The sequence below is a fragment of the Olea europaea genome, chromosome 16 (genome assembly GCF_002742605.1).
Source record: "Olea europaea var. sylvestris chromosome 16, O_europaea_v1, whole genome shotgun sequence".
Classification (NCBI taxonomy): domain Eukaryota; kingdom Viridiplantae; phylum Streptophyta; class Magnoliopsida; order Lamiales; family Oleaceae; genus Olea; species Olea europaea.
Window position 1 is genome coordinate 15630216 of NC_036252.1, and position 10978 is coordinate 15641193.

General features: G+C 32.0%; 1 long non-coding RNA gene across 1 annotated transcript; it reads right to left on the reverse strand.

The window, feature by feature from the left end:
• Positions 1-280: 280 nt before the first annotated feature.
• On the reverse strand, positions 281-8299 carry LOC111412253. Its single transcript, XR_002706000.1, has 4 exons — positions 7985-8299; positions 5340-5465; positions 2212-2441; positions 281-1688 (listed from the first exon to the last, which is right to left on the reverse strand). It is a non-coding gene; the product is annotated as an uncharacterized LOC111412253 (long non-coding RNA).
• Positions 8300-10978: the final 2679 nt, after the last annotated feature.

Consider the following 10978-nt stretch of genomic DNA (forward strand, 5'->3'; position numbering starts at 1 on the left):
TAATTTTATTTCCCCTCAACAATTCTTCTCACAATATTACAAATATCTTCAAGTTTTACCTGATAATAATCATTAAGCATGAGAATAAAGACTTCAAAGATAATGGCAAAGATAACCTTTGGGATCCATGCTCAGCCATTTCATCATTAATTCATGCAAGAACCACCCCAAATGTTTCATCAATAATTAAATCAACCATAACATGAACATATAAAAAAGGATGGTATTCATTTCTTATCTCCATTCATGTTGAAAAAGGGAAGACTTCGTCAAACATGGCTTGTGGTTTGATAAGCTTTTAAATATTGGTAAAAATGTACGTGCTTGTTGACCAGCACAAAAACACCTTTGGCCATTTCTTTTATTTATATGACAATTGACCAGAGACCAGCAGTGGTGTATAATAAGACAAATTAAATTGGCAAAGAAAATGTATCTTTCAATCAAATTACTTGAAATTATTTGTATACACGTTAAGATGGTAAAAAGACATTTCATACCAGGTCAGCTGGTCTTGCTAATGCAGTGAGGGATGTCCAGCTGTTGTTTGCTCCCTGTCTTTATCCTTTTGAGATGACATCTGTGATTCCTAATGTCCATTTTCTACCCACGTCACTATATTTGTGCTTTTTACTTCTTTTATCATTATTTTGTTTGTTTGTCAACTTTGATCACATCATAGAGGCCACTCTCTGGCTGTTGACAACAGAGGAAGTAACATAACAAATAATTTCATGAGCCTAGAATCATAACTGCAGAAACCCATAAGCTTCAGTGATCCTAACATCTGTGAGACCAGAATCATAATTTTAGAATCCAAACGCTTCAGTGAACATGTCAGAGGAAAACCAATGCAATATTAGGAATGCACAAAAAGGACAGTGAGGAATATATAATATTGTGGTAGAAATCTTTCACAAGGCAAGACAGCAAAGGTTGCTTCTCTAATCAAAAGTCTTCATAAAAAAAAATCAATGTCAAATGGCAAAAAGGATTATGCGTAGCCCTATAGAAGCTCTGATTCAGAAAAGAGATGAAATCTCAATGATATAGGTTAAAAGATGGATATTTAGACCAAAATTAATGTGCCCTACAGTGATTGTAAAAGATTACCTTGGAATTTTACAAGTGGTAGTTCTTGTTAGACATATTGTTGTCAAACGACCTTCCCGGCGATGATATAAACCGGTTATTAATTATGAATCGGCATTTGCAATATGACTGAACGACATATCAATATCAAAATTTGAACGACCCAACCCAAAAAGTGATTGGACCATTTGAAGCAACCAATTTTATTGTGTTTCTCATGGGTCATATTTTCTACCTACTTGGATGACTAGCTATACTTGAGGCCCACTCTATATTCTACTATGTGTTATTGGGCCACGACCCATTACCTAGACCTAACTTACCTTATTTGTGACTTGACCCAATATTTATTCACTTGGTCTTGCACGCCACTTTTGAGAAACAAGACTTGGTGTCTCTCTTCTTCATCTCTGCATGCTCTCTCTCGACCCTGTACTCTACTGCCTTCTGCTTCTCTTTGTGTTGATATCTTGGTGATATTTCTCCTCCTTTGTGGTGGTCTCTAAGTGGCAAAGGTCTAGCAACCGTAGGTGAAACCTTTGTGGTGTTCTTGGGTCGTTTGTTTTGGTATTGATTCGGGTTTTTGGTTACTGAGCCTGTATATCGTCTTGGTGATTGAAGATTACACTTCCTTACAGTTCTCAGTCTCAACTAAGTCAAATGGCAAAAAGGATTATGCACCTAGCTCTGAGATATCAAGAATAAGGCTTAGCTTGTATGTTATTATGCCAATATGTTGCTAATAAAATAATTTATTTCAAGCATTGTGTAGAAGCATATGATCAAGGGTGTAGATTCAAAATTTAGCCCCCGTTTGGCCCCCTTTAAAACTCTTCAATTTGGCCCCCTTTAAAACTCTTCAATTTAATTTAATTTTTTCTTTCTCCTACTTTCAACCACACAATCTTCAAAAAACTACTATTCCCCCCATTATAAATTCAAATAATGGGGGCCAAGCAGGGGCTTAGTGTATTCTTAGTAGAAGATGGAGAATATAGTATCTTGAAGGTGATAGTTTGAAGCCAGATCCAGCAGGTTAGCAGAACATATATTGACTGCAGGCTAAAAATGACTGGACTTGACATATACATAGTACAGAGACAGATTGATGAATAATACCTTGTGCAAAAAGAAACTCTCTGGTGTGCATACGTAAAGTGATGTGATGCCTGATAGTTATTACCTAATTGGTCATCAAACTGTTGAGTTCTTCGTGGCCAAGTATGATGTACATCTGTATAAAACATCATCGTCTTATGCCACAGGAAATTGTGGGCATACATCCAACCATTCAACATCACAACTATGAAGTGACAATTGATGTGCACACTGGTACGGCAAGGACTGTACTGTAATATATAAACATAACTTCAACCAATCAGACGCATTCTCCAGCCTCATCAATGTTTTATTTCTTTTTTAGTTCCATGAAGTTTCCATAAAAAGCTAGTTCAATATATCAAACTTGCAAAATAAAGAACTGCATGAAAGAAGAAAAAGAGATGGTCCCAAATGTAGCGATGTGAACATCAAGTTCCCCCTCATGTAGAAAATGTGAATTTATTAAATACATATCACAGCCCATTCAAACTGATGCAAGCTTAAGCAAATAAGAATATAACTGATGTAGGGGAATCAGGTACGAAGGATAAGTAACATTATGTCCTTCTATTCATGAGTTACTGAATTTATACCTTGCTTTGATAAATTAATTTATTTGGGAATTTTCTAAACTAGTTTTATTTGGCACATGTTTGGAATCATCTTCCTTCTTTCCTATTGAATATGGATTTCTTGGCTTAACAAAAATTTGAAAGACAAATTCTGTAAGTCCACTGATGATCTATTTTAAACCTTTAGAGACCTTAATTATTCGATATGATGATTGCACAATTCACCAGCACATTATCCACAAACATTTTGTAGTTGATTCATAATGCCACTTACAAACTAAGAAGCACGGATACTTGTTAACTTATCATGTACCGTATCCAAACTTGGATATTCTTTGATATGCTCTAATACATATCGGATATATGTTTTTTTAATTATTTTATATTTTTTCACAATTTTTAAATTTTTTATATGTATCGTATATGTATTTTTTAATTATTTTACGTCTTTTAATTATTTTCGATGTGTGTCAGATATGTTAGGACATGTAAAGAAGAGTTTTATTGACCATAGATTGACCGAAAAAAAATAAAATTACTTAATAGATAACTATTGTTGTTATCAATAACTTATTGAAAATAAATAATCTTTATTGAAAATACCCAAATAGAGTTTTAATTTAATTGAAAACTAGAGTTTTTTATTGGAAATAAATAATAGTATTAAATATTTTATTACATGTAAAACCGTATAAATAGTTGATAAATATATTTTTATTATTGAAAATAGAGAATAGTATTAAATATCTATTCAAAAGGAGAATTCAAAATGTAGGACATTGTATGAGACTCATTTAATACTTTTGAAGGAGTTGGACTACTCGAGGTTGTTAATTTATCATTAGATGGTCAGCATTAGAGAATATTATTTTTAATGATAATGAAGAAGATGATGTTGACAATATTGAAGAAAATGAAGTAATGACAATTAAGGATTAAGATAAAATGTTTTAATACTTTATTTTATTTTTATTATCATGTTTTTGTTTTAATTTTTTTATATTAATGAAATTATACGGAATTTTAAAGTGTCCATATATATACACATGTATCCGCATATCCTAATTCTTTTTAAAAAAACCTGTATCTACGTACCTGTATCATATTGTATTTTAATTCGTGAGTCTTAGCTTACAAATCATTGAGTTATGATAGCTTTTTATCAAAAATTCTATAAAGAAATTGTACGTAAAATGTACGAGCTAATTACATTGAGTTTCCAACCATATGTAGATTACTTTACAACAGACTATATACAATTGAATAAATATGTATGTAATGTATGAACTCTTTCTCTAGTCCAGGCCAACTATAGAACTCAAGAAACAATTAGTTTCCACCGGGGTCAATTGGCAAAAAAGCCAAGCTGTGCACAACGGGAAGCACGAAAAATAACCTATAAAGAGGTCCTTAACTATTTCCTTATTATGTAATGACTGGCTGCATTTGAAACCACTCCAAAATCCAATTCGTCTGCTGATTTCTCTCCCTAATCACGTGTTGCTGATATATGAGAACTCTATTTTATCTAAATGAAGTTGAATCAACAAAACTTGAATGACGAGAAGCATACAGATTTATCTATGGCAGATTGATATAAGAAAAATATCACGACAATGTTAAGAGAAGGAATGTCTGTTAAGACATATAAGAATGAATGTCTCCAGAAAATGTGTGAGCCATTGTCTGTTAAGACATTCATCAACTGATAATTTCAAGATCAGATGCATCTTTTTTGAGCTCAACATTACTTTCTCACTGACTTAAACCTCACGAGAAACATTCCCATCGTGAAGCTCTGATATGCAGTGATTACATATGCAAATATGGCAATGGAAACATATTTGGACTTGGTTACTTCTAATTAAGGAAAAAAGAATCCTTCAGCTAGAAAATGGCACAGGTAGTTTCCAGCTCTATAGCACAAACAATTTAACTAGGGTAACGTGTATGTGTCCGACACATGTCGATACTGGCACTCTGCAATAATCATTTTTCTTTCATACTATAGTTATTATATATTTTTTTAACTCAAAGTTATTAATAAATAACAAATAAGTACTTATATTTAAAAAATTTCAACAAGAAAAATCAATAACATGTATAAAGTTAAAGTTATAATATATAAATGAAGAATTTTAAAAAAATTAATCAACATGCCGTGTCGGCACTTTTTTGAAAAATCATATATCGACGCATCCGACGCGTATCATGTCGGACACACATGTCTGTGTCGGTGCATCATAAGTTTCCAGTTAAGTAAATAAAGTGTAAAGTCTTTTCTCTTTCCAACCATCAATACCATATTTGATCAGCAGTCTACTCAAGAAGCATCATACTTGAAGGACATCCCAACTGTAGAACACATTATACTTGAAAGTTAAAAGACTTTCCACTTGATGACAACATTTTGGCAGGGGAAGGGATCGGAATGGAGATTACAGGAAAAAATCACTTCTGAGAAGCAAATAACATTTTTTGACAGCATCTTGGATCCACAGACACAGGATTCTAAGAAGATGATGCCATTGTAGTTATACTAGCATAAACTGGCAGCTAACGCGATCAACCCACCTGGTCTCAAAAAGGTAACCTCATAATATCAAGTGTGATAGGGTCCCTTGTTGCTGAGTCCCCTGTTGCTGCTGCTCAACTGATGGAATTTCCTGCTGCTGCTACCACTGTGGACCTGTGAATCAGCTGATCAGTAGAATTGTTAGGCAACACTATTGTAATGGAAGGATGTAGGCTGGAGATGTTGATTGTAATGTATAACTCTATATTGAATTGAAGATTGAGAACAATCGTTTATGTAATGAGAAAATGCAAACAGTAAACACAATCTGTAAATCCATGAAACTGCACTCCAGAAATTAAGGATAGAAAATGCAGATATTTGGCATTCGAGAGGCCAATTCTCTCCATCAGATTTCTCTGAATTTCTGCCTACTTCCAAATGAAACGATACCCCCTATTTATAGGTAAAAGCCTATACAACTTATTAATTCCCTATTTGACTCCCTTTAAAACAAAACAATTTATTTCTCATACTCATTTTCAACCACGCATTCACATAATAAAATATTTTGCACGTAAACCCAAAACCTTTCCCCACTTTTTAACCACACATTCTTAAAAAAAAAAAAAACACACTATTGAAAACATCATTTTTACACAATAATGGCCATGAAACATGGGCAAAGTTCCCATAATACCCCCAAGTAAATGAAAATTGGACTAACTACTAATTTGGGGTTATATCAAAGCACTTTCACAAATAGTGCATAAATTACAAGTTCAACAGTACCCGGTGCAAAACTCTAGGTAACATGAAGTTTAGAATGGTTGGCATTCACAGTTTACTCCATCGTATGACATCAAGTTTTGACAATATCTTAATAGACAGAGATAATGGAAAAGAGTTAAAAATGTGTTAAAACACTGAATTTAATATTAAATACTAGATATTTTTCATCAAAACCTATGAAACTTAAGCTTCATTGAACTAAATAAAGTAAGTATTAAAAGCTCCCTTATAGCTAAGACTAGTAATTCAATAATATTAATCATTCTAAAATTTTATGAAATGAAGTTTCTGTGAGTAAAGATTTCAATTCTAACTTAAAGTTTTTAGATTTTTATCATAAATAATATTGCACTTCCTTCCTTAGGTCCATAATCCAGATTACAATAGGAATCAAATTTATTGTTTTGGGGTTTCTATTCAGTTGTTTCCTTGAATTTACAGGTGGAACCTACCAATATCATTCATAACAGATATTAAATACTATTAAACGTGTAAAAAGATACGCTTATTACAATTATTTGCAACTAGAAAAAATGCACATGGATTATGTTGAAATTAATCCTGAAAAACACAATACGGATTGCAAGTTAGTAACAATATAAACAAGAAAAAGATGATAAGCTTTATTCCAAATATAAATTTGAGGTTGGCTACTTGAATCCTTTTTAGCCACTTCTTGATCTAACAACACATCTACTGAAAGTCCAAAGAAATTAAATATTCAGCAACCACTTCACACACTTACATGGTCTGTCTCTTCCTGATCAAATGTATTCATGAGAGCTTCATTAGAATTGCGATGGATGCACCAATGATCTACTTCATTATGCTCTAAATTTTTTGTCAGTAGTTGTCATGACTACTTTTTGGCATATAGCTTCCAAATCCATCATTGTTTCATCATACATATACTTAAATGTATTTATATATCTGATAAAAGTATTTTTTTTTTTCTAGCACACATCACTACCCTATGCACCTTAATTTTAAGTTTCCTTAACAAATTCAAATCACCTTATTTCTTCATATTTTCCAGCCAATCAATCTCTAAAGTAGATAAATGGTTTCCATGGTAGATCTCTGTGCCATAAACCCAAATTGATGTTATGCTCAATCACATTCTCTCATAACTTTATAGTATAACTCGTAAATTTCATACCTTAAAGTTTGTATGACCATACCTATGAACTACTCTAAATACCAAAAAAGTAGCATATTAAAAGGAAGCTCACTGCATTTGCTGCAAACAGAACACTGAAAGCATTAAATCCCCGAATGTGCCCATTACAGACTCATATGTTGAGAAAAACACTAGAAGGAAGAGATAATTTTATAACTTGTTATAAACCTAAAGAAGGTTTGGACTATAAGTTTTAAAGGTTTCATCACCTGTAACCTAAGATTTTTGTATCTGCAAGAGAGGTGGAAAATCAACCTTAGAAGAACGAAACCAAAGAGCAATGTCAATAGACTCAATACACTCAATTATTGAGCTATCAATATACGTAATTATCACTCTTAAAAGCAAACTCGTGAATCATGTAATGTATGAAAAAGTCCTGAGGCTCTAAAATTCCATGGACCTAAATAAGTGGTTAAAAAGTGCACTTCCACAAAAATAGTCCAGAACCAAACTCCACACAGTATCGAGCATACTACCAAATTAATGCACATTATTATCCAGGCAACATATTTTCGAACTAATCAATTCTAAATGCATATACATGAATCGAGATAAAATAAGGTTCGCTCATCCATAAAAAACCTAGGGATTGCAAGTGTGACGAGGCATAACAAACAAACTATTATTTCTATTTCTCGGTAAACAATAAAATACGAAAAACAACGATTCTTCTATTATAACTGAATGCAAAAGAATAATGAAAACACCGCAGTGGAGAAATTCACTTACAAAAAGGATTCGAGAAGATTCAGCTCAATAGATGAGGAGAATGTCCGCGAATCGAACTTCAACAAACACGAATTTGAGAGCTGAAAAATGGTTACTGGGAGCTTTTTTCAATCAAAATTACGATTTAAATCCGCTAAACAACAGCAAAACGATTTGGGCTTCTTTCGAAGAGGAATTATTTTAAAGGCTGAAGATGCGGTTTTCAAATTTAGCGCCTGTTTGATCTGGATTTTTATCCTATGGTCGGTTTTTTTGGGGTTCAAATTGTGATGAATTAAGGGCCGTTTGACATGGTCAAAATGAGTTTTTGAGACAAAAAATTACTTTTGAATCAATTTGGTTAATAATTTTATAGAAGTGCTTCTTCTAATTAAAAAGACCTTCAGAGTAAGTCTCTCTAATGTTACTTTTCTAAAAACACTTTCAAACTAAGAAATTTCTTTAAAAATTTAAATTAAATATTTTTTTACAAAAGCTCCTTTGTAGAAAGTAAATCTAATATCATGTCAAACAAGCCCTAATTGTCGTTTACAGAGTTTGATTTCTCTCACTTCTATCATATATCTATTCTACTCGAGGTTTGTCTACATGCCAAATGTAGCCCAAAATTTGAACCAAGGTCAGGGGAAGGATAATTGCATTACCACCACAAAATATTTATTAAGTGAACCACAAATTTTAACATTTTTTTTTTTATGATTGTGGGTGTTCGGATCAATTTACGGGCACCTCGACTAATTTCACGGGGACCTGAAGTTTACAATCGGGCACTCACCTTAGTGGTTTTGAGAAGATTTGAATTAGTGACCACTGAAAAGCAAATTCAAAGTCTGACCACTAAACTACCTTTCAAAGTTAATATTTTTTTTAACATTTTTCTTATTTATTTAAATAGCTTTAGAGTATCTCCAATCTATTTTTAAAGAATACATTCGATCATTTGGATGTCATTTATAAATTTAGAGAGTTGAAATTTTGAAGCATTTCAATAAGTTCTTTATATTTAACACTTAATTTTACTACTTTCAAAAAAAAATTATTATTTTTCTTTATCTTTTATTTTAACTAACTTTTCTCTAGTTTATTTTATTATTTTCTTTCATAAAAAATTGAAACATTTTAAATGCATTTAATTATAAGGAATAAGTTTGTCTCTCCAAATTTAAAGAGTCAAACACACTCTAAATTAAAAGTTAAATTAAAGAGTCTCTTGAAACATGATTTTAAATGTTGACTTTTTAAAATTAAGAACATATCATAATTGAGAGCATATCATATTTAAAGAGTATTTTGAAGATACTCTAAAGTGAAATTACATAATTATGATTTTAATATATTTTTAATTAATCACACCACATTATAGCCCCACCACAAACATAAACCCAGAGTGAAACCCATCTCGGCACCAAGAAGGGCTGCTTCAGGCCAATCCAAATTGACCAAAAAGGTTAAGATTTTGCTAAAACCATTTACTATTAAAAACGAGAAGTTAATTGACCAACAGATCATGAGAAGCAGTTTCACCATCTTTCGTTGAAGCAAAATTACCAGAAAGTTTAGGAGAAACTGGTAGCAGTGTCTTGCTACTTCCATATCATGTGAAAAAGAATAAATAGAATTAGATGTCAGGTTACATAGACAAGTAGTCGAGGGGAAGATAGCATGCACTGTCACTCTTGCCATTGTCATTGCAAATCATCATACAATGTTTGACAAACTGATGCCCCAAATCCCTTTCACATACATCAGCAAAATAACTCAGCAATTAGGGGTATTGAGGATATTCGAACGACGGTAATAATGATATATCAAGCCCTTGTTTGAACTCGATTTTTTTCATCAAAATACATTCTTCAACAGTGATTTGATCTCATTTCAACCACCCATTTTTCAATAAAATAATATTACATGTAAACCCAAATTTTTTATTTATTTTTTAACCACACATTTTCCATTATAACACTATTTGAAAATGCATTTTTTGAAGAAAATCAGGCTCAAACAACCCCCAAATTGGAATTGCTTGGATTGACCTTGAATCTTGAAGCAGTAGCACCTAGCATTTTGTTGGGACTAGTTTAATCTTAGGGCTCCGGGCTCCGGGCTCCACCATTAACTGGGGTTTGAAGAAATTGGATATAGGAAACTTTGTTAGCTATAAATTCCGACAGAGGTGAAGGAACGACAACCCACCATTGGATACGCCTCTATTTGAAGCTTTCTCCTTTGCTAGGAGTATTGTTCTTTAGCGGGAGTATTAATATTGTTGTTTTACCAATACTAGGAGTTGTGTACACTACATATTTAATTATTTATTCATTTTTCATTTTTATTATATTAAGAGTTTTATTTTTTAATAATTTGTTGTATTAAAAGTATAATTGTAAATTTGTTGTGGTATATTTATTGAAATTATATTTTAATTGTGGTGTGATTATACAATCAGGCTCAAATCCAGATGGGACACGTGTCGACGCATGATTGAACAGTTTGAAAAATTAAAACAAAAACACTCAATCATTTTTTGTCACATCAGTCTGTCTTTTCACTTCCTATTTTTCGATCTGGTTAAGTGACTTCTATTGATGATTATAATATGGTGTAGTAATTAAAATTTGTGGTTGTAATATAATTATCCTAGGGGAAATGAATTCATGGGTAAATTGGCTCACTGTTCAAAATTGTGAGCAAAATTGAACATGAGAAATTATGTCCTTGTGTGACGACCGTTGCTTGAAGTTGCCATTTTGATTATTATTTTAATACAATTCCATGCAATAAAAGTATCAAAATTTAGTAAATTCTGATTTTAATATTCACCAAATAGGTCCAGTAAAATGTCATGTTTTAGTCACATTCTTTAAATTTATTTATCCTTAAACTCATTTCAACTATACGTTCTACCACTAAAACAATTTTTCACATAAATTAAAAAAAAATTCTAAACATTTTTCACAAAATCTATTCTTAGGCTCAAAGAAGGCTATTTATTTT